Raw genomic sequence first — 7,211 nt, forward strand, 5'->3', positions numbered from 1 at the left:
CCCTGTGTTATCAACACTGTTTTCAGCACAAATCCAAAACATAGCTCCATACTAGCTACTATGAAGAAAATTAACTCTATCCCAGCCAAAACCAGCACACTGTTTCAAGCAAAGTGTTTTAAAGAGAATGTGAATTTTGGAGGGATATAAAAGGGCTTATATGCCTGAATACTTGTGCATTTCTTCCAGCTGTACTGATCGATCTAATAAAAGTTTATTAGATCTCTCTGTACAAAGTTGCCTCTATTTAAGAGGGAGCACTTCTGACACTCTCATGATACCATCCAAACTCCATGCCTTTCAAAACAGTAGTCTTAGACAAAGACTTACCATCAGAGGGCCAGAAGGGAAAGGGGAAAAAAATCCCAAGCCCGCATACAACAAAAGTATGAAGAATACAGACAACAAAGGTGCAAGTAAGAATGATCCAAATTAAATGGTGAGATTCCAGATGGACTCAAAAGACATAAATACCTCATCTAACCTCAACGCACAATGAATCACCAGGGACAGAAATGAAAGCAGAGATCAGCTGGATGCCAAGTAGTTTGTTCTCAAGTTCTGAGGAGGCGAAGAGAGGTCTACAGCACTTAACAGAATGGTTTCTGTCTGCTTCAGGTTCTGCCAGGGTCTGGAATTAAAAAGTCCAGGACATTTTGAAGAGCTGGTGGTAGAAGCAGAGGCACTCAGAGTGCAGGATCACAGCTAGATTTGGGAGGAGATGCGCTGCCAAAGCAATAGTCATGAGAGCAGGCTCTCCCAATGAGCCTGGGGAGAGAGGGATGCGAGTCAGGGCTTGGGATAACAGTAAAACTGCACTTACTAAAATTTCACTTGTACACAAGTCTGAAAACAGGGTAGCATTTCTCAAGGTAGCTTATTTTCATATATCAAAAAAAAAATCATCTTTTGATGTCACCAATTAATGGCAGGGAAAGAGTGGAAGGCTTTTGAAGGATGGAGGCAGTTGAATAGACTTGTGCGTGATGTCTAATAGTTAAGTGTTGTCCTCTTGGCTTGCCAATATCATTTTGCAGCGAAGCCTGGGGCAGGAGGATAGGGTCTCAGCCAGACCCCACAAGCAGGCTGGAGCCCACACCATCTTATAGGTCCAGCTGGTATTTCCTTACCAATACAAGGTCCAAGCAACTGAGGATATCATCAAGGAATACCACAGCAGACTCACACCTGAAATAGAGACCTCTTTCTACAGCTTAAAAGAAGGCAAATCAGGTTGAACGGATTCTCCCTTAAATGAAGAACAAACTTGCTAAAATAGCAGCTGTGGCAGGTTAGAGACATAATTGTTAAGTGAGGCGGTGCCCAAAATTGCAGACCAGCTGGCCAGGAGGTTTATAACCTCAGTGGATATAACCAACAATTGTGAGTTGCTGAGCTTTGTACTGCATAGTATTCCCATTGAAACATTTGTGCGGGGATGTATCATGTCTCCAGACTGAAAAAGAGCCAGGGGAGAAATAGGGAGGCAGAGCCAAAGCTGAAACAAATCCTCTCTTGAATACCAGGTCTTAACTATAGGTTATGAGTCCTTTAAAAAAAACTTAGCTTAGAGGATAGAAGCAGCTGTAAAAAGTCATCTTTATTTTTGTTATCCACTGTTGGCAGCTGGCTGTCCCCAAAGCTGAGGAAGATGAAGGACAGATGCTACTCTCCTGGGCTTTTTTGACCGATGACTTCAGCTGTAAGTGAGTCTGATCCAAGGGGAGGGCTGTGCTGAGGGTCAATTATTGGGAAGTTTTAAAAGTGCCGCTCTGCGTCCGAGGGCAGGTGGTGATAAGAGCTCCAGGTGAAGTGGTCAAAGCCAGGCTGAAATGAGTGATAGCAATGGTTAATGCTGCAGATTGTGACCTGTGACACCAGTTGAGTTTGTCAGGCTTAATGCAGTGAGGGGATTTTCTCTGTTTCTCTCTGAAGCATCCTCCCTTGTTTGCAATGTCGCAGATAGGCGTCACTCAGGCTGGATTTGTCTGACTCCCTGTCAAAGCGAGATTTATTCATGGCAGTCTGTTTTGCCATGGAAAAATAAATGGCATCTTCTCCTTACAGGGATATGGCTAGTCTATGTCCAGTGAAGACAAATCCTCCGAGTGGCTCCTGGAAGACCATGTTGTCTCCACTTCCCATTAGTGTCTCTAGCCCCCCTCCCGACCCACCTCTCCATCAGAGAGCATGCATGCGCAATCCTGTACAATAGAGCCAGTGTATTTTTTATGATTAACTAGAAAAGATGCAAACCTTCACAAAAATTATCCAAGGGTAAAACTGCCTTTTCCATGGCTCACTCTTCCACCTTTCTTCTGCTGCACAGCATGGTTATCTTTGAACAAATTAGTCATTTTAGTTCATTTTTTAACAACAGCAAGAGGCAGGATTTGGAGATGGATGGCCTACCACTCTGATCTGGTAGGACAAATCCTCTATTTCTGTGTGCCTATAGAGATTTTAGGTCAGAAAAGTATCATCTGAAATCCACGTACATTGTAAATGGTCTTTTCATGCTGATGAGGAGGTAGCACTGGGCAGTATTAATGCTGCAACTCTAAATCTGCCATACCTGCTGAGTAGTTTTTGTTTTGTCCATATTGTATTTTCTTGTTGTAACACTTGTCTGCTTGTGCACTCATTGTTTTAGGGGTTAACAGTTTGGTTTTTTATCCTCAGAAGTATTGACATCTTGCATCTGAACAGAGTTCTGGTAACAGAAATCAGTTCCTCAGGTCTGCAGAGTTGTGGCTGGTATTTCAGCATTGTCTGGATGGTTTCTTTTGCCATGAACTCAAGTTGCTGTATTGCAGTGGTTTTGTTTTTTTTCACCAAGGCTCCCACTTGCAGTGCTCTGCTGGAGCGTATGCAGCTGCGGAAACTGTTCCTAATCTCTATTAAAAAATATTCATAATGATGCAGGGAGTAGAAGTTTGAGTTAATTACAAATTATTCTCGATTTCACTAACATTTTATTAACAAATCCACATTAATCCAGTATTAAAGCAGGGTGGGATTATAGGATTTCTCTCATCTGAAGCTTGGAGCAAGGGAAGTCTATAATAAACCTACCTATTCTTTTGACACAAAGCTGTTCTATCAAATCTACCACAACATGTTCCCCCCCTGCCCTTCCTTGCAACATACATATGCAATCCTATACAATAGAAATGGTATATTTTTACGATTAACTAGAATGGATACAAAACTGATCTGGGGTAAAATTGCCTTTCCAGCACCTCTGGCCTTGAAGACACTTTTCTGGTTTTCCAGGCTACACAAGTGACCTACTGGGGACATCTTCCACCCGGTGGAGACCTACCAGCTCCCTGCTTGAGTCCATTTGACCACCAGCAGAAGCACTGACCCCATAGCAACCTATTTAACTGCATGCATTCGCTTAAAAGCGAGATGACATCATGTGAAAGGATGCTTCCCCTGCAAATTGAGGCTTATACCATGAGGTGGGACACACCAGAGGAAGAAAAGGATCTGAGCGCATTTGGAGAGTGCTGGAAGAAATAAGATGGAAAGGTAGAACTGTTTCATCTTGATCCTGCCACGGTCCTCAAAATTGTCTTGAAAATTTTCACAGAAAGGAGCTAGCTAAGGGACTGAAATAGTTTGCTTTAAGATATAATCCTTTTAATAAAATGTAAGGGTCAGAATTTCACATTGGCAGTGAACATTTTGCTAAATAGGGCATGAGGAGTTTGCTGTTCTGCTCCTGGACTGGTCGCTCATGCTTGCGTGTTGTGGTGTATAATAATTGCATGAAATTGCCATCTCTGCTGGGATTGGTGCAGGTTGATCAGTCCAAAGTGTAACAGCTTCTGAGCTGAAATTATTCTTCTTAATTTTACAGACCTCTCTAACAAAAACATTTCCCCTGACAAAAAAAATCCAGAGAAAATGAAGAAAAAGTTCAAGTTTTGCAGACCTTTATTGTCTCACTCATGGGGGCACCACAAATATCTGAACACTGAAATTATTTCATTTTATACCTACAAAAAATATCTATTTTCCCACAGGTTTTTGAAGAAATAAAAAGGGGATTTGCTCATGGATAATTCTGCTGATTCAAAAAGCTACATTTCTGTCTTAGAAATCGGCATTTTCAACCAAGTCTCGTTGTTGCTCTTCATTTAGATGTGACAACAGGCTTGGGGCTGTGCAGAAATGAGACCAGCTGCCTTCCAGACACATCAGCTCTCTGAGACACAGAGGTGATGAGGCTTGGGAATGGGGCTCCTTCAGAGCCCCGTTGGGTTTTTTTAGTGTCTCTTTATATTACCTGTTGTCCAGGTCTGTTTTCCCATTAATATATTTGAGACTAGTAAACAAGTGAACATGCATTAGAGAAGAGAGATTAAGCCTATTGCTACCTCACTAGCAACTGTGCTCCTTTGGAGAGTGAAGGGCAGTATTTTATTTTTTGGCAGAATTCTTTTACTCTGCGCTGGGGTCTGGACCTACAGTGCTTGGTTCTTTGGTGCAGATGGTTTCACCCAGCAGGGAACTGGAGACCCCAATGGCTATCAGGAGCTTTTATGGGGCCTTGCACCTACCTGCCCTTTGCATTAAGAAGATCAATCCTCCTGTCTGTGACTGAACGTCCCAGGGACTTTTTGGGTAGATTACCCAGATGGCTACCACTCTCATGGGGTAAGGCTCACCCTCTTGCTGTCAAACTCCACTGATGATAAACCTGCTGTTGGTCTCAGTGTCTACCATTTGAGCAAAGCAAAGGCAGAGAGAAACGCTACCTCAGGATATCAGCTCTTGCTTCTGATTATCTCTGAGCTGGTAGTCTTGATGTGTCCTCAGTGCTGGCCAAGCACTGGCTCCAAGCCAGACATCTGCAGACCTTCTCCAGCTCTTTGCAAAGTGAAGGGAGAGGCACAGAGAAGTGAGCAAGAGTGATGGTCACACCTGAATGGCAGGGCAGCAGGAGGTGAATGCTGGTTGGATTTTAAGCAGACTGGAGCACGTGTCCTTGGGTGTTTAATTCCTGCATGCCCTTCTGGTTTCACTCAGTACATGCTCTAAAGCAGACCCAGCCAAAGTCTGGGTTTCTCCTCCCCAGCTGGCATGTCACAAATAATGTCGCTTGTACCTGCAATCCAGGGACCCCTTTGTGACATTTTCTGGATGCATCTGGGCAGGCAATCACTGTAGTGCAGAGTGATCCCTCTACCAAGGCATCAATACACTACCAACAGCTTTTTTAATTATTGCCTTTTTCCATAGCCAGGTCATAGTGGAATAGCCACCATCCTTCAGAGAGCTGCTGGGGACTGCTGTGAGGACTAGGTGCAGTTTTCTGTAGGAGATTATTTATTGTCTATCTGCTCGTTGCCAGGTCTCTGCCATCTTCACTGCAGGCTCAATGCTGGGAGATGGGGCCTTTTGGTGCTCTGTAATAATAGGCAATTTGGAGTACAAACAGTCCTTTTGTGCCTGTCACTTAAGAAGCCCCCTGATAAACATGGCTGTGGCGGGAAGCTGATGTGAATATATGAGACTCCTCCTGCCCACAACCAGTGCCAAGATCCTAGGCAAAATGCACCATCTGCATCAGGTCCTATTAAGAAATTAATGTCCTGGAATTTTTTAAAAATAAAAACATAGTAAAAAGAGAAAGAGCCCAAGGAACTTCTTTTACAAATTAGTCACGATTTGCAAGAAAAATGATGCAATCAAGGGAGCTCCAGGACAACAAATGAGCCCAAGGCTGAGACATCTATTAAGTGGACCATTTGTATCAAGAAGTTTCTTCTCTTCCACCTCAGTTGTAGCTCCTCTTTTGAGGTTTTTTTTGGGCGTGGGTCAAGATATAGATGCACACGCTCAGTTAGGCAGAAGGCAATGCTCTCTTAGCTGACCCTAACCCTGATGTTGGAGTCGGAGGGGATGCAGTGGTACCTAACAGGAGCAGCATCCAGGGGATCCGCAGCCTGTTTGCAGCTCAGCCCCCAGCTGCCTGGAGGAGCCGGGAGGGAAGGACAGACCTCGCTGTCACTGTGAACAAGCGGTGTTGAGGACAACACAAGATCTGGGCCAGGAAAAGCAGAGGCATCTTTCACGGGACCCCATCTCTACAGGTGGTGAAGGGGACTGGGACATGATGCCCACAGGAAATACCGGGCTGTCTCTGCTTGTCCCTTGCCAGTGACACAAGTCCTTCATCTACAGCCTGCCACAGGCTCCTCCTGAGCTCGCTGTTAATACAGCCAGACTCACACCATTAAATAAATCTAAACAACATGCAGTACAAGGCTTCCAAAAAGGCAGTCTCAAAATAACTTGCACTCTAATGCAAGCAGCAGACAAAGCTAAAGAAAAGCAGAGGAGCAGCCACCCTTCAAGCTAAAGCATGTTATTAACGAATATTCCTTTTTTGAAGTTTGTTGATTTTATTTTTATCATATTTTAGCACAAACCCTTTTCATGTTAGAAATTAAGTAACTGCTGCAGAAGGGTTATGTTTTTTTTTTTTTAGATGCATTTCCTATAGAGAGATTTTTAAAGTTTCCAGTACAAAAAAAAAAAAAAAAAAAAAAAAATCATGGAAAGCTGTGTTGAATTATGTGATACATTGAAATTAAAATGAAATCCCAAATTATCTTGCAGTCAGGGGCTGATGTGGACTGAGTGATAATAAATAAAGGTTAAAAGGACATTGGCAAGTCTTTTTTCATGGCTTTCAATTTTTCCCCTCCCTGTTGTTTGTAAAAACCTCTTAGAAGATTAAAAATAATATTTCTTTCCCTATTGATTTTTTTTCTTTTTCTATATTTGAAAACAGCATTTATTTATTTTCTGTGTTTCTAATGGAGCTGGCATTAATGTGGCTTTATTTGTTCTCTGCTTGGCTAGTGCTTTGGTCTCGCAGAGGGACTCAGTGCAGCCCAGGGAAGGGTGCTCATTAGCGGGACTGCAGCAGCCCAGCACCAAATGCCTCATCAAAGTTCCAGCAAGGGGCCAAGGTCATCAGTAAATATTTTGACCCTGGGGCAGCCACCCAAAAAGCTCAGCTCATTTCACCTTGGCACTTGATATCCCTAAGTTTAGGGTTGTGCACTGGTCCAAAGGCTCCATCCTGTTGTGTCCTATGTTCTGGAGGGAAGAGGAGATGCTGCCCACTTCTGAACAGAGGACTTGGAAAAAAACACGATGGGAAATAAGTCTTTTCATCTCCCACAGGT

At 43.4% G+C, this 7,211-nt stretch overlaps 1 long non-coding RNA gene across 2 annotated transcripts; it reads left to right on the forward strand.

Annotated features, from left to right (window-relative positions):
* The first annotated feature begins 1,395 nt into the window (after positions 1–1,395).
* On the forward strand, positions 1,396–6,424 carry LOC148050956 (uncharacterized). Of its 2 annotated transcripts, none has more exons than XR_015700605.1 (3): positions 1,396–1,526; positions 1,627–1,702; positions 3,240–6,424. It is a non-coding gene; the product is annotated as an uncharacterized LOC148050956 (long non-coding RNA). The 2 variants fall into 2 exon arrangements; XR_015700606.1 differs by having other exon boundaries at positions 3,277–6,424.
* The last annotated feature ends 787 nt before the right edge of the window (positions 6,425–7,211 follow it).

The sequence above is a fragment of the Nipponia nippon genome, unplaced genomic scaffold (assembly GCF_047370975.1).
Source record: "Nipponia nippon isolate SJK-2023a ecotype South Korea unplaced genomic scaffold, ASM4737097v1 scaffold_7, whole genome shotgun sequence".
NCBI classification, from domain to species: domain Eukaryota; kingdom Metazoa; phylum Chordata; class Aves; order Pelecaniformes; family Threskiornithidae; genus Nipponia; species Nipponia nippon.